Raw genomic sequence first — 20,594 nt, forward strand, 5'->3', positions numbered from 1 at the left:
GTAAGACTGTATGTAAGACTGTAAGACTGTATATAAGACTGTATGAAAGAGTGTATGGTAGACTTTATGACTGTATATAAGTCTGTATGTAAGAATGTATGTAAAACTACCACTGTTACTTCCACTGTATGGTAGACTGTATGGTAGACTGTATGGTAGACTGTATGGTAGACTGTATGGTAGACTAGTAAATAAGAACGCTCCCTGTAGACATCATTTATCCTTTACTCAACCTAAGTGTGCCTCACATTTAAGAATATTCAGTATAAGGACACAAGTGCCACTAATGTTACATTTTATGGTGGCACCTTTCCGCTCTCCAGGAACTCTGGCACTCTTGGTCAGCGAAAAGTTGCCACAATATATATTAGTGTCCTTTTATCTAACATACTATCGGTATTCTTCAAAAAACTGGAATCATAAATGTGTATAGTTTTATTTTTCTAAGATCTTGAGAGTAAATAATCACAGATAAAATATTTCAAACTGTAATAGTTATTTCATCCAGCACTAAATAATTACCTTGAATATTAATTATGAAAGAAAGTGATGTTGTGGCAGTAACGGATGTACAGCTGGTGATCAGTGACAAGCGTAAGCACATGTCCACCGAAGTATTGGCCTTCACAATGACAGGTGTACAATCAGATGGCCCCAGCCGTTGGCCATCCTGATGGCAGGTGTGCGGTGGATGTCCCTTAACTATTTACTATCACAACAACAGATGTATGCATTTGGTGCAGAGTTATTATCCATCACAGCGACAGTGTTGGAGCAGATGGTCCCCGTCAGTGTTCAGATATCAGTAGTGAAACCTTGCAATAAATAAGACTCACTTTATTACTGAGGATGTTGGTCGTCTCTCCATTAGCATAGCTCTCTGTTACTCCTCTAATGTAATACCTACGTCACAATCCACCTTTCCTCCACTTACTATCCTCAACGTCACTTATTCTAGACGCTACAGGAACTTTCTTTGTGTTTTCATTCCTCTTCCAGCGAGGTTAATTAAACATACGACTTTTAAAGGAGTCTGTCAAGGCGAGAGCACGTTCCTCTTAAGTAACAATTAACAGGAGAAAGCTGTCATGGGTAGCAAGGCTTCGCATGGAGCGGACACAACAGGTTATGGACAGAACGTTTAATACCAAGTATTCAGTTTCTTTCTTGGCTAGGACGTTTAATATGACCATGCACATAATTAGTTTTTCTTCTAATTGTTTTACATGAAATACACACACACACACACACACACACACACACACAGGGAGGCAACAACGAGTCATGGTACGGGATGTGGTATCACAGTGGGCACCTGTGACGAGCGGGGTCCCACAAGGGTCGGTCCTAGGACCAGTGCTATTTTTGGTATATGTGAATGACATGATGGAAGGGATAGACTCAGATGTGTCCCTGTTGGCAGATGATGTGAAGTTAATGAGGAGAATTAAATCATATGAGGACCTGGCAGGACTTCAAAGAGACCTGGACAGGCTGGACACGTGGTCCAGCAACTGGCTTCTTGAATTCAACCCTTCCAAATGCAAACATGAAGATCGGAGAAGAGCAAAGAAGACCGCAGACAGAGTATAGACTAGGTGGCCAAGGACTGAAAACCTCGCTCAAGGAGAAAGATCTTGGGGTGACCATAACACCGAGAATGTCTCCGGAGGCACACATCAACCAGATAACTGCTGCAAAGTAAAAGGACACAAGTGTAACTAATGTGACATTTTATTGTGGCAACGTTTCGCTCTCCAGGAGCTTTGTCAAGCCGATACAAACAGTATATGGACACAGAGGGTATATAAAGGCTCAGAGTGAGGTGCAATACTAGTGAGGTACCATTTCGATGTTCACTAGTGTTAGTAGTAGTAGTAGTAGTAGTAGTGACAATATGGTGGAGTAATTAATTCGTACGTGAGTAAAAGGATGTCAAAGCTATTACTTGGGTAACATAAAAATAGGTTGGACAAATATAGACTGGATAGAGAAGGCCTTTTTCAGTGTTCACTCTCTGTAATGTGCTTCGTGTAGTATAACAGGAGAGACTATGTGATGGCAGGAATTACTGTTTTCAGGAGGATTGAAGTATTAGCGAGAATCCTCCTGAATACAGTAAATCCTGCCATCACATAGTCTCTCCTGTTATACTATACAAAGCACATTACAGAGAGTGAACACTGAAACAACCTGCCTCTATCCAGTTTATATTTGTCCAACCTATTTTTATGTTACCCAAGTAATAGCTTTTATATCCTTTTACTCATGTACGAATTAATTGCTCTACCATATTGTATTACTACTACTACTACTACTACTACTACTACTACTACTACTACTACTACTACTACTACTACTACTACTACTACCACTAGTGAACATCGAAATGGTACCTCACTAGTATTGCACCTCACTCTGAGCCTTTATATACCCTCTGTGTCCATATACTGTTTGTATCGGCTTGACAAAGCTCCTGGAGAGCGAAACGTTGCCACAATAAAATGTCACATTAGTTGCACTTGTGTCCTTTTACTTTACATATTGTCGGTAATTCTATCAAAATTATTACAGATAACTGCTGCAGCATATGGGCGCCTGGCGAACCTGAGAATAGCATTCCGATACCTTAGTATCGGAACGTTATTCTTAGATACTGTACACCGTGTACGTCAGGCCCATACTGGAGTATGCAGCACCAGTTTGGATCCCGCACCTGGTCAAGCACGTCAATAAATTAGAGAAAGTGCAAAGGTTTGCAACAAGGCTAGTTCCGGAGTTCAGGGGTATGTCCTACGTAGAAAGGTTGAGGGAAATCGGACTGACAGCATTGGAGAAGAGGCGGGTCAGGGGACACATGACAACGACATACAAAATATTGCATGGAATAGATAAGATAGACAGGTTGTTCCAGAGAGGGGACACAGAAACAAGGGGTCACAATTGGAAGCTGAAGACTCAGACGAGTCAGAGGGATGTTAGGAAGTATTTCTTCAGTCATAGAGTCGTCAGGAAGTGGAATAGCCTAACAAGTGATGTAATGGAGGCAGGAACCATACATAGCCTTAAGACGAGGTATGACAAAGCTCTGGAAGAAGAGAGAGAGGACCTAGTAGAGATCAGTGAAGAGGCGGGGCCAGGAACTGAGTCTCGACCCCTGCAACCACAATTAGGCGAGTACTCACACTCACACACACACACACACACACACAAACACACACACACACACACACACACACACACACACACACACACACACACACACACACACACACACACACACACACACACACAATTGAAAGCATCGTAAAAGCAATAGGAGAAGATGACATGACCCAGCTGGAAAATCTTCGAAGAATAGGGGGGTTTGCAAGAAGAACCCGGCCAATGAAAGTGACTTTCAAGGCAGAATCGACTCGGAACAAGATCCTGCAGGAGAAAGCAAGATTAAGGGACATGCCGGCATACAGGAAGGTATATCTCGACCGCGACAGAAGACGAGAAGAAAGGCAGAAACTGAGAGAGATGGTACAAAGGCGAAAGGAGGAAAGAGAGGGAATGGAGGAGACAGACAGGAGATCCCAGACACAGGAAGAAGATCAAATACAGCCTCCCTCACAACTTCCTATAGAAGCCCCCCAACCAGGTCAACCCCAGTGCAACCAAACATTCTAAACCAAAACACCCATGCCATATCCAATGCCCCCACTCACTGCATTACAAACTCCACCCCCACAGCAACCACCCATAGTTTCTTATCAGGTCTCCCACTTCCTCAACCCCAATATACCTCCCAGACCACAGTCTTAGAAAAGAAGTTGAAGGTGTGGTATACAAATGCAGATGGAATAACAAATAAGTATGTGTGGCATGAAAGAATCAAGGAGACATCCCCAGACATAATAGCACTCAGAGAAACAAAACTCACCAGCATAATAACAGATGCAATCTTCCCATCCGGATATCAAATCCTCAGGAAAGACAGAGGGAGGGGAGGGGCAGGAGGAGTTGCACTGCTCATTAAAAACCAGTGGGGTTTTGAGCAAATGGAAGGAATGGATGGCACGGGTGAAAGGGACTACTTAGTAGGAACTATCCAGTCTGAGGGACAGGTGATAACTGCAGTAATGTACAACCCACCACAGAACTGCAGGAGGCCAAGAGAAGAATACGATGAGAGCAACAGAGCAATGGTCGACACACTAACCGAGGTGGCCAGAAGAGCACACATGGGGGGAGTAATGTTACTAGTTATGGGTGATTTCAATCACAAGGAGATTGACTGGGAAAACCTGGAGCCAAATGGGGGTCCCGAAACATGGAGAGCCAAGATGATGGATGTGGTACTGGAAAACCTCATGTTAGAGACAATACCAGAGAGAGATGTGAGGATGATCCACCAAGACTGGACCTTGTATTCACCTTGAGTAGCTCGGACATCGAGGATATCATAGGAGCTAGTGATCATGTGGTTCTGTGCTTTGACTACATAGTTGAGCTTCAAGTGGAGAGAGTAGCAGGAACAGGGTGGGAAAACCAAACTGCAAAAGGGTAAACTACTCAGGCATGAGGAACTTCCTTCAAGACATTCAGTGGGAGAGGGAACTGACAGGAAAACCAGTAAAAGAAATGATGGACTATGTGGCAACAAAATGCAAGGAGGCAGAGGAGAGGTTTGTTCCCAAGGGAAACAGAAATAATGGGAAGAACAGAACGAGTCCTTGGTTCACCCAAAGGTGTAGGGAGGCAAAAACTAGGTGTACTAGAGAATGGAAAAGGTACAGAAGACAGAGAACTCAGGAAAATAAAGAGATTAGCCGAAGAGCCAGAAACGAATATGCACAGATAAGAAGGGAGGCTCAGCGACAATATGAAAATGACATAGCATCGAAAGTCAAATCTGACCCGAAGCTGTTGTATAGCCACATCAGGAGGAAAACAACAGTCAAGGACCAGGTAATCAGACTGAGGAAGGGTGATGGGGAGTTCACAAGAAACGACCGAGAGGTATGTGAGGAGCTCAACACGAGACTTGATGAAGTATTTACAGTGGAAACCAGTAGGACTCCAGGAAATCAGAACAAGTGATGGATGAGGTACACATAACCAAGGAGGAGGTGAAGAAGCTGCTATGTGAACTTGACACCTCAAAGGCGGTGGGACCACACATCTCTCCGTGGGTCCTTAGTGATGAAGCAGAGATGCTGTGTGTGCCATTAACAAAGATTTTCAACACATCCATTGAAACTGGGCAACTCCCTGAGGTATGGAAGATGGCAAATGTAGTCCCAATTTTTAAAAAGGGAGACAGACATGAGGCACTGAACTACAGACCTGTATCACTAACGTGTATAGTATGCAAAGTCATGGAGAAGATCATCAGGAGGAGAGTGGTTGAACACCTGGAAAGAAACAAGTGTATAATTTACAACCAGCACGGTTTCAAGGAAGGAAAATCCTGTGTCACAAACCTACTGGAGTTTTATGACAAGGTGACAGAAGTAAGACAAGAGAGAGAGGGGTGGATCGACTGCATTTTTTTGGACTGCAAGAAGGCCTTCGACACAGTTCCTCACAAGAGGTTACTGCAAAAGCTAGAGGATCAGGCACACATAACAGGAAAGGCACTGCAATGGATCAGAGAAACCTGACAGGGAGGCAACAACGAGTCATGGTACGTGACGAGGTGTCAGAGTGGGCGCCTGTGACAAGCGGGGTTCCACACGGGTCGGTTCTAGGACCTGTGCTGTTTCTGGTATATGTGAATGACATAACGGAAGGGATAGACTCAGAAGTGTCCTTGTTTGCAGATGATATGAAGTTAATGAGAAGAATAAAATCGGACGAGGATCAGGCAGGACTACAAAGAGACCTGGACAGGCTACAAGCCTGGTCCAGCAACTGGCTCCTTGAGTTTAACCATGCCAAATGCAAAGTCATGAAGATTGGGAAGGGCAAAGAAGACCGCAGACACAATATAGTCTAGATGGACAAAGACTGCAAACCTCACTCAAGGAAAAAGATCTGGGGGTGAGTATAACACCGAGCATATCTCCTGAGGCGCACATCAATCAGATAACTGCTGCAGCATACGGGCGCCTGGCAAACCTACGGATAGCGTTCCGATACCTCAGTAAGGAATCGTTCAAGACTCTGTATACCATTTACGTCAGGCCCATACTGGAGTATGCAGCACCAGTTTGGAATCCACACCTAGTCAAACACGTCAAGAAATTAGAGAAAGTGCAAAGGTTTGCAACAAGACTAGTCCCAGAGCTAAGGGGATTGTCCTACGAAGAAAGGTTGAGGGAAATCGGCCTGACGACACTGGAGGACAGGAGGGTCAGGGGAGACATGATAACGACATATAAAATACTGCGCGGAATAGACAAGGTGGGCAAAGACGGTATGTTCCGGAGATGGGACACAGAAACACATCTGTTGTGTTAATTGTCTTTTGTTAGCTCCGGGAATCATCATCTGTTGTGTTAATTGTCTTTTGTTAGCTCCGGGAATCATCTGTTGTGTTAATTATCTGTTGTTAGCTCCGGGAATCATCTGTTGTGTTAATTATCTGTTGTTAGCTCTGGGAATCATCGTCTGTTGTCTTTTAATTATCTTTTGATCAGGCCCACAATTGGAAGTTTAAGACTCAGATGAATCAAAGGGATGTTAGGAAGTATTTCTTCAGTCAGGCCGTTGAATAGCCCAGAAAGTGAAGTAGTGGAGGAGGGAACCATACATAGTTTTAAGGTGAGGTATGATAAAGCTCATGGAGGAGAGAGAGAGAGGACCTAGTAGCAATCAGTGAAGAGGCTTGGCCAGGAGCTATGACTCGTCTCCTGCAACCACAAGTAGGTGAGTACAAATAGGTGAGTACACTCTGGACAGGCTACAGGCATGGCCTGTTCAAATGCAATTCAGATGTTTATTCCTCTGAAAATATTACAATGTGTGGTTTACAAAGAAGACCATTATCATGCCTAGGAATTTCGGGCAGACCAATAATAATTCTTACTCTAAATTACAAATTGCAAATTACAACTGGCAATTACAATTAGCAACTGGCTCCTGGAGTTCAACCCCGCCAAGTGCAAAGTCATGAAGATCGGGAAATCGCAAGGAGAAGGATCTTGGGGTGGGTATAATACCGAACACATCTCCTGAGGCGCATATCAACCATATAACTGCTGAGATAAATGGTTTTCAAAACCGACAAGTTGAAGATTGACCGACAAGTTGAAGATTGAGACACTTATGCAACATATGGGAATCTATGTTAAGGAAACGTTTCGCCATATAGTGGCTTCATCAGTCCAATACAAAGCGGAGAGAGGGGTAAGGAGACGAGGAGTTTCAGGTAATCAGTCCCTCAACCTGGAATCGATGTGTTCAGTCCATCAGTCTTGTAGAAAGTACAGCATATGGCCAAGAAGTGGCTCATATACTGTAGTCAGACGAAGCGAAGCAGCAGGAGGCGGGGTCACAGTGGTACCATCCACTAGTGCATGACTCGAGAGCCTTCATTGATGACAGACTCGGTAACAATGATACTCAAGCTTAGTGTCACAAGTTAGCTTTAGTGCCATTAGGATTGCAAACAATTCAGTTTGCAGTGTAGTTGTTAAATTTTATGCCTAACTCAACAAATTTATTATCGTTCTTAACTAGGGAGGTAGCAACAAGAGCAGATGCAGCACTGCCAGAAAACTCCTGTTTAGATCCATCAGTGTATATAACTTGTGATAGCTTATTACTACCAGCTAGGCCAGAAATTTCTTCTTGAATAATTGCTTTAACAAGTGATTTAAGGAAGGGATTACTAGCAATGAGCTTCTTGGGAGGGACTTGCAGGTATGTGATATTAAATGAACACATCCTCCATGGAGGGGTGAAATGCTCTTGTTGTCTACAGTGATACAGTTCATGAAGGTTATATAATTGCACGTTTTCAGATTCCATTGATATCTGTGTGTATTTACCTTCCGACACTTAGAAAGATTCATTGTAACAGTTTACCTGGAGACCTGGAGAGGGTTTCGGGGGTCAACGCCCCCGTGGCCTGGTCTGAGACCAGGCCTCATGGTGGATCAGGGTCTGATCAACCAGGCTGTTACTGCTGGCTGCACGCAAGCTGACATATGAACCACAGCCCAGTTGGTCAGGTACTGACTTTAGGTGCCTGTCCAGTGCCTTATTGAAGACAGCCATGGGTCTATTGGTAATCCCCCTTATGTATGCTGGGAGGCAATTGAACAGTCTTGGGCCCTGGATACTTATTTTGTTGTCTCTCTACTCGTGGCACCCCTGCTTTTCATACTAGGTGGAAGTAAAGGCATAGAGGATGCAAAATAGTAGGTAGGTATGGGTCAGGTTACAGGAGGGTGTGGGGTAAGCCAGGTAAGGGAGCACTGCAAACTCCACATACACACTCATACACCACAACACACAGTTACACCTACTTTTCAGACACTTCATAAACCCATATATAGTTACACACACACACACACACACGTTTACACCCACACATTCTCACATCTACAGATTCACACACACTCTCTCCTCCCCTGCACCCTCCCCCCACCTATCTCCCACTCCTTCCCCTGATCCACCCCCTGTCTTCCTCACCCTCCTTCTCCCCCTCCTCTCCCTCTTTCCCCCTCTCCCATTCTCCCCCTTTGCTTTTCCCTCCTCCTCACTTCCCATAATCCCCCTTCAATCCCCCTCCCTACCCACCCATCTCCCATTTAGACACTGTCTCCAGCTTCCTCCTCTACCTCCACTTGGCCCCCCCACACTCGGACAAACACACCACAAAACAAACACACAGAATTACATAAGTTTTTCATTCTGTGGCAACCAAAACAAAAAAAAATGGGTTGCCAGAGAGCAGGAAGGAAAACCAGGGGACTGGAGGATGAGTCTGCAAAGGAAGATTGGGCAGCAGAGCTCATGAAAAGGGAACATGAGTGAGCACGTGTCTAATTTATCAACTTTTCGGTTCTCCGAACCATTCATCTACATTCCTGTCTGACACAGCAACATCTTGGGATCTTAATACAGGGAATTCTTCACTTACCTAACCCTTGGGCATGACCTACTTCCACAATGGACGAATGTGATACCACCTACGACTGCTGCACCTCTCCTGCCTATGGTATATAAGCTACTTCATCGCACATATGCCGTATTCTTTTCAAGATTGATGGACTGACCACATCGACTCAAGGCTGAGGGACTAATTACCTCAAACTCCTGTTCTTTCCCGTTCTCCTTTGTATGGACTGATGAAGCCACTGTGTGATGAAACGTTTTCTCAATCAAGGCGTGGTATACAAATGCAGACTGAATAACAAATAAGTGTGAGGAGTGGCACGAAAGAATCAAGGAGACATCCCCCAGACATAACAGCACTCACAGAAACAATACTCACCAGGATGATAACAGATGCAGTCTTTCCATCCAGATATCAAATCCTCAGGAAAGATAGAGGGAGGAGTTGCACTGCTCATAAAAAAACGGTGGGGATTTGAGAAAATGGAAGGAATGGATGGTATGGGCGAAAGGGACTACTCAGTAGGAACAATCCAGTCTGAGGGCCATAAGGTGGTAATTGCAGTAATGTACAACCCGCCACAGAACTGCAGGAGGCCAAGAGAAGAATATAACAAGAGCAACAGAGCAATGGTCGACACACTAGCCGAGGTGGCCAGAAGAGCTCACATGGGGGGAGCAAAGTTACTAGTTATAGGTGATTTTAATCACAAGGAGATTGACTGGGAAAACCTGGAGCCCCATGGGGGTCCCGAAACATGAAGAGCCAATATGTTGGACATGGTACTGGAAAACCTCATGCATCAACATGTTAGAGACACTACCAGAGAGAGAGGTGAGGATGATCCAGCAAGACTGGACCTTGTATTCACCTTGAGTAGTTCAGACATTGAGGATATCATGTATGAAAGGGCCCTAGGAGCTAGTGATCATGTGGTTCTGTGCTTCGACTACATAGTTGAGCTAAAAGTGGAGAGAGTAGCAGGAATAGGATGCAAAAACCAAACTACAAAAGGGGGGACTACACAGTGGTTCATTTCTCAATATTCTAATACCGAGTACAGTGTTAATCTCAACAATCCTATCACTGATACTAGAAATACCAAGCTCCTACCTCATATTAAGAACCTTTGTAGATTTCGGACAACCAAGAATTATTATTCTTGGCTACTAAAGAACTACGGGAGTTACCAACTAAATAACTACAGGAATCATCTCTTAAATAACTATAGGAATCACCTGACAAATAAATACAAGAATCACCTACTAAATAACCACAGGAATCATCTAAATAACTACATGAATCATCTACTATATAACTACACAAATTACCGACTAAATAACTACAGGAATTAACTGTTAAATTGCTACACGATCACAAACTAAAGAACTGCAGGAATCGCCATTTAATGGTCACCGAAATTCATCTATTAGCACAGGCAGTTTTTGTAATAAATGAGACCTGGTATCTAGTATGCTGCACTAGTGTTGTGGAGACCTGGCATCTAGTATGCTGCACTAGTGTTGTGGAGACCTGGTATCAAGTATGATGCATTAGTGTGCTGCGGAGACCTGGCATCTAGAATGCTGCACTAGTGTTGTGGAGACCTGGTATCTAGAATGCTGCACTAGTGTTGTGGAGACCTGATATCTAGTATGCTGCACTAGTGTTGCGGAGACCTGGTATCTAGAATGCTGCACTAGTGTTGTGGAGACCTGGTATCTAGTATGCTGCACTAGTGTTGTGGAGACATGGCATCTAGTATGCTGCACTAGTGTTGTGGAGACCTGGTACCTAGTATGCTGCACTAGTGTTGTGGAGACCTGGCATCTAGTATGCTGCACTAGTGTTGTGGAGACTTGGCATCTAGTATGCTGCACTAGTGTTGTGGAGACCTGGCATACAGTATGCTGCACTAGTGTTGTGGAGACCTGGTATCAAGTATGGTGCATTAGTGTGCTGTGGAGACCTGGCATCTAGAATGCTGCACTAGTGTTGTGGAGACCTGGTATCTAGAATGCTGCACTAGTGTTGTGGAGACCTGGTATCTAGTATGCTGCACTAGTGTTGTGGAGACCTGGCATATAGTATGCTGCACTAGTGTTGTGGAGACCTGGTATCTAGTATGCTGCACTTGTGTTGTGGAGACCTGGCATCTAGTATGCTGCACCAGTGTTGTGGAGACCTGGCATCTAGTATGCTGCACTAGTGTTGTGGAGACCTGGCATCTAGTATGCTGCACTAGTGTTGTGGAGACCTGGCATATAGTATGCTGCACTAGTGTTGTGGAGACCTGGCATCTAGTATGCTGCACTAGTGTTGTGGAAACCTGGCATGTAGTATGCTGCACTAGTGTTGTGGAGACCTGGAATATAGTATGCTGCACTAGTGTTGTGGAGACCTGGCATCTAGTATGCTGCACTAGTGTTGTGGAGACCTGGCATCTAGTACGCTGCACTAGTGTTGTGGAGACCTGGCATATAGTATGCTGCACTAGTGTTGTGGAAACCTGGCATGTAGTATGCTGCACTAGTGTTGTGGAGACCTGGCATATAGTATGCTGCACTAGTGTTGTGGAGACCTGGCATCTAGTATGCTGCACTAGTGTTGTGGAGACCTGGCATCTAGTATGCTGCACTAGTGTTGTGGAGACCTGGCATATAGTATGCTGCACTAGTGTTGTGGAGACCTGGTATCTAGTATGCTGCACTAGTGTTGTGGAAACCTGGCATCTAGTATGCTGCACTAGTGTTGTGGAGACCTGGCATCTAGTATGCTGCACTAGCGTTGTGGAGACCTGGCATATAGTATGCTGCACTAGTGTTGTGGAGACTTAGCATCTAGTATGCTGCACTAGTGTTGTAGAGACCTGGTATCCAGTATGCTGCACTAGTGTTGTGGAGACCTGGCATCTAGTATGCTGCACTAGTGTTGTGGAGACCTGGTATCTAGTATGCTGCACTAGTGTTGTGGAGACCTGGTATCTATCATGCTGCACTAGTGTTGTGGAGACCTGGTATCTAGTATGCTGCACTAGTGTTTTGGAGGCCTGGCATATAGTATGCTGCACTAGTGTTGTGGAGACCTGGAATCTAGTATCCTGCACTAGCGTTGTGGAGACTTGATATCTAGTATGCTGCACTAGTGTTGTGGAGACCTGATATCTAGTATGCTGCACTAGTGTTGTGGAGACCTGATATCTATTATGCTGCACTAGTGTTGAGACCTGGCATCTAGTATGCTGCACTAGTGTTGTGGACACCTGATATCTATTATGCTGCACTAGTGTTGAGACCTGGCATCTATTATGCTGCACTAGTGTTGTGGAGACCTAGTATCAAGTATGCTGCAATAGTGTTGTGGAGACCTGGTATCTTATGTGCTGCACTAGTATTGTAGAGACCTGGCATCTAGTATGCTGCACTAGTGTTTTGTGGAGACCTGGCATCTAATATGCTGCACTAGTGTTTTGTGGAGACCTGGCATCTAATATGCTGCACTAGTGTTGTGGAGACCTGGCATCTAGCATGCTGCACTAGTGTTGTGGAGACCTGGCATCTAATATGCTGCACTAGAGTGTTGTGGAGACCTGGCATGTATGCTGCACTAGAGTGTTGTGGAGACTTGGCATCTAGTATGCTGCACTAGTGTTGAGACCTGGCATCTATTATGCTGCACTAGTGTTGTGGAGACCTAGTATCAAGTATGGTGCATTAGTGTGTTATGGATACGTGGTATCTAATATGCTGCACTAGTGTTGTGTAGACCTGGTATCTAGAATGCTGCACTAGTGTTGTGGAGACCTGGTATCTAGTATGCTGCACTAGTGTTGTGGAGACCTGATATCTAGTATGCTGCACTAGTGTTGCGGAGACCTGGTATCTAGAATGCTGCACTAGTGTTGTGGAGACCTGGTATCTAGTATGCTGCACTAGTGTTGTGGAGACATGGCATCTAGTATGCTGCACTAGTGTTGTGGAGACCTGGTACCTAGTATGCTGCACTAGTGTTGTGGAGACCTGGCATCTAGTATGCTGCACTAGTGTTGTGGAGACTTGGCATCTAGTATGCTGCACTAGTGTTGTGGAGACCTGGCATACAGTATGCTGCACTAGTGTTGTGGAGACCTGGTATCAAGTATGGTGCATTAGTGTGCTGTGGAGACCTGGCATCTAGAATGCTGCACTAGTGTTGTGGAGACCTGGTATCTAGAATGCTGCACTAGTGTTGTGGAGACCTGGTATCTAGTATGCTGCACTAGTGTTGTGGAGACCTGGCATCTAGTATGCTGCACTAGTGTTGTGGAGACCTGGTATCTAGTATGCTGCACTTGTGTTGTGGAGACCTGGCATCTAGTATGCTGCACCAGTGTTGTGGAGACCTGGCATCTAGTATGCTGCACTAGTGTTGTGGAGACCTGGCATCTAGTATGCTGCACTAGTGTTGTGGAGACCTGGCATATAGTATGCTGCACTAGTGTTGTGGAGACCTGGCATCTAGTATGCTGCACTAGTGTTGTGGAAACCTGGCATGTAGTATGCTGCACTAGTGTTGTGGAGACCTGGAATATAGTATGCTGCACTAGTGTTGTGGAGACCTGGCATCTAGTATGCTGCACTAGTGTTGTGGAGACCTGGCATCTAGTACGCTGCACTAGTGTTGTGGAGACCTGGCATATAGTATGCTGCACTAGTGTTGTGGAAACCTGGCATGTAGTATGCTGCACTAGTGTTGTGGAGACCTGGCATATAGTATGCTGCACTAGTGTTGTGGAGACCTGGCATCTAGTATGCTGCACTAGTGTTGTGGAGACCTGGCATCTAGTATGCTGCACTAGTGTTGTGGAGACCTGGCATATAGTATGCTGCACTAGTGTTGTGGAGACCTGGTATCTAGTATGCTGCACTAGTGTTGTGGAAACCTGGCATCTAGTATGCTGCACTAGTGTTGTGGAGACCTGGCATCTAGTATGCTGCACTAGCGTTGTGGAGACCTGGCATATAGTATGCTGCACTAGTGTTGTGGAGACTTAGCATCTAGTATGCTGCACTAGTGTTGTAGAGACCTGGTATCCAGTATGCTGCACTAGTGTTGTGGAGACCTGGCATCTAGTATGCTGCACTAGTGTTGTGGAGACCTGGTATCTAGTATGCTGCACTAGTGTTGTGGAGACCTGGTATCTATCATGCTGCACTAGTGTTGTGGAGACCTGGTATCTAGTATGCTGCACTAGTGTTTTGGAGGCCTGGCATATAGTATGCTGCACTAGTGTTGTGGAGACCTGGAATCTAGTATCCTGCACTAGCGTTGTGGAGACTTGATATCTAGTATGCTGCACTAGTGTTGTGGAGACCTGATATCTAGTATGCTGCACTAGTGTTGTGGAGACCTGATATCTATTATGCTGCACTAGTGTTGAGACCTGGCATCTAGTATGCTGCACTAGTGTTGTGGACACCTGATATCTATTATGCTGCACTAGTGTTGAGACCTGGCATCTATTATGCTGCACTAGTGTTGTGGAGACCTAGTATCAAGTATGCTGCAATAGTGTTGTGGAGACCTGGTATCTTATGTGCTGCACTAGTATTGTAGAGACCTGGCATCTAGTATGCTGCACTAGTGTTTTGTGGAGACCTGGCATCTAATATGCTGCACTAGTGTTTTGTGGAGACCTGGCATCTAATATGCTGCACTAGTGTTGTGGAGACCTGGCATCTAGCATGCTGCACTAGTGTTGTGGAGACCTGGCATCTAATATGCTGCACTAGAGTGTTGTGGAGACCTGGCATGTATGCTGCACTAGAGTGTTGTGGAGACTTGGCATCTAGTATGCTGCACTAGTGTTGAGACCTGGCATCTATTATGCTGCACTAGTGTTGTGGAGACCTAGTATCAAGTATGGTGCATTAGTGTGTTATGGAGACGTGGTATCTAATATGCTGCACTAGTGTTGTGTAGACCTGACATGTAGTATGCTGCACTAGAGTGTTCTGGAGACCTGGCGTCTAATATGCTGCACTAGTGTTGTGGAGACCTGGCATCTAGTATGCTGCACTATAAAACCTCATGCATCAACATGTTAGAGACACTACCAGAGAGAGAGGAGAGGATGAACCAGCAAGACTGGACCTTGTATTCACCTTGAGTAGTTCAGACATCGAGAATATCATGTATGAAAGGCCCCTGGGAGCTAGTGATGTGTTTCTGTGCTTCGACTACATAGTTGAGCTCCAAGTTGAGAGAGTAGCAGTAATAGGGTGGGAAAAAACAAACTACAAAAGGGGAAACTACTCAGGCATGAGGAACTTCCTTCAAGACATTCAGTGGGAGAGGGAATTGACAGGAAAACCAGTACAAGAAATGATGGACTATGTGGCAACAAAATGCAAGGAGGCAGAGGAGAGGTTTGTTCCCAAGGGAAACAGAAATAATGGGAAGAACAGAACGAGTCCTTGGTTCACCCAAAGGTGTAGGGAGGCAAAAACTAGGTGTACTAGAGACCTGGCATCTAGTATGCTGCACTAGTGTTGTGGAGACCTGACATCTAGTATGCTGCAATAGTGTTGTGGAGACGTGACATCTAGTATGCTGCACTAGTGTTGTGGAGACCTGACATCTAGTATGCTGCACTAGTGTTGTGGAGTCCTGATATCTAGTGTGCTGCACTAGTGTTGATACCTTGCATCTAGTATGCTGCACTAGTGTTGTGGAGACCTGACATCTAGTATGCTACACTAGTGTTGTGGAGACCTGACATGTATTATGCTGCACTAGTGTTGTGGAGACCTGACATCTAGTATGCTGCACTAGTGTTGTGGAGACCTGGTATCTAGTATGCTGCACTAGTGTTGTGGAGGCCTGGCATATAGTATGCTGCACTAGTGTTGTGGAGACCTGGAATCTAGTATCCTGCACTAGCGTTGTGCAGACTTGATATCTAGTATGCTGCACTAGTGTTGTGGAGACCTGATATCTAGTATGCTGCACTACTGTTGTGGAGACCTGATATCTATTATGCTGCACTAGTGTTGAGACCTGGCATCTAGTATGCTGCAATAGTGTTGTGGACACCTGATATCTATTATGCTGCACTAGTGTTGAGACCTGGCATCTATTATGCTGCACTAGTGTTGTGGAGACCTAGTATCAAGTATGCTGCAATAGTGTTGTGGAGACCTGGTATCTTATGTGCTGCACTAGTATTGTAGAGACCTGGCATCTAGTATGCTGCACTAGTGTTTTGTGGAGACCTGGCATCTAATATGCTGCACTAGTGTTTTGTGGAGACCTGGCATCTAATATGCTGCACTAGTGTTGTGGAGACCTGGCATCTAGCATGCTGCACTAGTGTTGTGGAGACCTGGCATCTAATATGCTGCACTAGAGTGTTGTGGAGACCTGGCATGTATGCTGCACTAGAGTGTTGTGGAGACCTGGCATCTAGTATGCTGCACTAGTGTTGAGACCTGGCATCTATTATGCTGCACTAGTGTTGTGGAGACCTAGTATCAAGTATGGTGCATTAGTGTGTTATGGAGACGTGGTATCTAATATGCTGCACTAGTGTTGTGTAGACCTGACATGTAGTATGCTGCACTAGAGTGTTCTGGAGACCTGGCGTCTAATATGCTGCACTAGTGTTGTGGAGACCTGGCATCTAGTATGCTGCACTATAAAACCTCATGCATCAACATGTTAGAGACACTACCAGAGAGAGAGGAGAGGATGAACCAGCAAGACTGGACCTTGTATTCACCTTGAGTAGTTCAGACATCGAGAATATCATGTATGAAAGGCCCCTGGGAGCTAGTGATGTGTTTCTGTGCTTCGACTACATAGTTGAGCTCCAAGTTGAGAGAGTAGCAGTAATAGGGTGGGAAAAAACAAACTACAAAAGGGGAAACTACTCAGGCATGAGGAACTTCCTTCAAGACATTCAGTGGGAGAGGGAATTGACAGGAAAACCAGTACAAGAAATGATGGACTATGTGGCAACAAAATGCAAGGAGGCAGAGGAGAGGTTTGTTCCCAAGGGAAACAGAAATAATGGGAAGAACAGAACGAGTCCTTGGTTCACCCAAAGGTGTAGGGAGGCAAAAACTAGGTGTACTAGAGACCTGGCATCTAGTATGCTGCACTAGTGTTGTGGAGACCTGACATCTAGTATGCTGCAATAGTGTTGTGGAGACGTGACATCTAGTATGCTGCACTAGTGTTGTGGAGACCTGACATCTAGTATGCTGCACTAGTGTTGTGGAGTCCTGATATCTAGTGTGCTGCACTAGTGTTGATACCTTGCATCTAGTATGCTGCACTAGTGTTGTGGAGACCTGACATCTAGTATGCTACACTAGTGTTGTGGAGACCTGACATGTATTATGCTGCACTAGTGTTGTGGAGACCTGACATCTAGTATGCTGCACTAGTGTTGTGGAGACCTGGTATCTAGTATGCTGCACTAGTGTTGTGGAGGCCTGGCATATAGTATGCTGCACTAGTGTTGTGGAGACCTGGAATCTAGTATCCTGCACTAGCGTTGTGCAGACTTGATATCTAGTATGCTGCACTAGTGTTGTGGAGACCTGATATCTAGTATGCTGCACTAGTGTTGTGGAGACCTGATATCTATTATGCTGCACTAGTGTTGAGACCTGGCATCTAGTATGCTGCAATAGTGTTGTGGACACCTGATATCTATTATGCTGCACTAGTGTTGAGACCTGGCATCTATTATGCTGCACTAGTGTTGTGGAGACCTAGTATCAACTATGCTGCAATAGTGTTGTGGAGACCTGGTATCTTATGTGCTGCACTAGTATTGTAGAGACCTGGCATCTAGTATGCTGCACTAGTGTTTTGTGGAGACCTGGCATCTAATATGCTGCACTAGTGTTTTGTGGAGACCTGGCATCTAATATGCTGCACTAGTGTTGTGGAGACCTGGCATCTAGCATGCTGCACTAGTGTTGTGGAGACCTGGCATCTAATATGCTGCACTAGAGTGTTGTGGAGACCTGGCATGTATGCTGCACTAGAGTGTTGTGGAGACCTGGCATCTAGTATGCTGCACTAGTGTTGAGACCTGGCATCTATTATGCTGCACTAGTGTTGTGGAGACCTAGTATCAAGTATGGTGCATTAGTGTGTTATGGAGACGTGGTATTTAATATGCTGCACTAGTGTTGTGTAGACCTGACATGTAGTATGCTGCACTAGAGTGTTCTGGAGACCTGGCGTCTAATATGCTGCACTAGTGTTGTGGAGACCTGGCATCTAGTATGCTGCACTATAAAACCTCATGCATCAACATGTTAGAGACACTACCAGAGAGAGAGGAGAGGATGAACCAGCAAGACTGGACCTTGTATTCACCTTGAGTAGTTCAGACATCGAGAATATCATGTATGAAAGGCCCCTGGGAGCTAGTGATGTGTTTCTGTGCTTCGACTACATAGTTGAGCTCCAAGTGGAGAGAGTAGCAGTAATAGGGTGGGAAGAACCAAACTACAAAAGGGGAAACTACTCAGGCATGAGGAACTTCCTTCAAGACATTCAGTGGGAGAGGGAATTGACAGGAAAACCAGTACAAGAAATGATAGACTATGTGGCAACAAAATGCAAGGAGGCAGAGGAGAGGTTTGTTCCCAAGGGAAACAGAAATAATGGGAAGAACAGAACGAGTCCTTGGTTCACCTAAAGGTGTAGGGAGGCAAAAACTAGGTGTACTAGAGACCTGGCATCTAGTATGCTGCACTAGTGTTGTGGAGACCTGACATCTAGTATGCTGCAATAGTGTTGTGGAGACGTGACATCTAGTATGCTGCACTAGTGTTGTGGAGACCTGACATCTAGTATGCTGCACTAGTGTTGTGGAGACCTGATATCTAGTGTGCTGCACTAGTGTTGATACCTTGCATCTAGTATGCTGCACTATTGTTGTGGAGACCTGACATCTAGTATGCTACACTAGTGTTGTGGAGACCTGACATGTATTATGCTGCACTAGTGTTGTGGAGACCTGACATCTAGTATGCTACACTAGTGTTGTGGAGACCTGGCATCTAGTATGCTGCACTAGTGTTGTGGAGACCTGGCATCTAGTATGCTGCACTAGTGTTGTGGAGTCCTGGCATCTAGTATGCTGCACTAGTGTTGTTGGTCACTTGTCATCTAGCATGTAACAAACTTGATAACGTGCTACAACTGAGGGAACACCACATAAACGAAAGACAATTATACCCGAACCGAACATCTTAAGAGAGAAGACTCGGGAAGACGATCGTGCCACACAAGATATACCAGATATTTACAAGGTGTTGATGAAGATGTTATTTGATGTGAGAGAAACAGTTAATGATGTTTAAATTGACGCTAAGAAGGCAGATGAGACATAAATTTTAGGATGTACATCACTATTGGAATATTGTAAAGAAAAAGTGGACGGAGCTAGAAATATAAGATGAGGAAATAGTCTTTTTGCACAAAATTAAGATAGTGATTTCATGTACCAAGTCTCCAGAATCCAAGACAAGTCTTGACTCATGCAAATGCAACTTAGTAAGTACTAAGTTGCATTTGCAACTCTATCCTAAAGTTGTCAATCAGCCAAATGATTTACTCGTTTAAAACCTTCGTTTTATCAGTCGTAAACATATACCCGCATATATCTTTTAGCTTTTAATAAAATAATTAGAAGCTTAAAGCTAGAAAAAACTATTTTAATAGAGTTCATTAAGAAATGAGCTAGAGTAAAACTATAGTTCAAATATGCAGTGAATATGCAACTGCAGTGACGCGCCAGACATTCTCCCTCACTGACAGTGAAAGGATCAGGTAACTGATCCTCAAATTTATTGCTAAACACACACTCACCCATACGTACTTCTACCTCCCAGTCAATATACATTATATATATATATATATATATATATATATATATATATATATATATATATATATATATATATATATATATATATATATAAAGGCTTCAAGGAAGAATATTTGGATTTCTTCCTGAAGCCGTTTGAATATTCCACTTCCCCTACCACCCCATCTTTTAGTATATATTTTTTTTACCAATAGGAATATTTTATTACATAATATGGTACAGAAGATTTAAGAGATACATTGTTGATATAAAGGTGGCATATACGGTACATGTTGTTACGTGTGTATCACCGATTATAAGGCGAAAATCTCATCCAGCTCCTCAGAGCTGGGGCGTGTGCCCAAAATACAGCATGCATTACCCCTTTGAACAGCCGCACTGAGCCGCTGGAACAGAAAACTAGCTGCCCTGGGATCCCTAGTTACCCTGACGAGTCTTTTTCCCAGCTCCTTAAGGAATTTAGATGCACTCTTTTTGGAAAGTAGTGAGTACCTTGGTGTGAGTACAGTGCATTTGTGTACTCACCAAAAATACTCTCTCGCCATTAATTGCATGATGTGTCGGTGTAGCCATGCTGGGTCATCAAGGTGAGTACAGATAGTAAGCGCATCGGTCTCGTGCTCAGCAGACGCAGGATCGAGCCTC

The sequence above is a fragment of the Cherax quadricarinatus genome, chromosome 41 (genome assembly GCF_038502225.1).
Source record: "Cherax quadricarinatus isolate ZL_2023a chromosome 41, ASM3850222v1, whole genome shotgun sequence".
Taxonomy (NCBI): Eukaryota; Metazoa; Arthropoda; class Malacostraca; order Decapoda; family Parastacidae; genus Cherax; species Cherax quadricarinatus.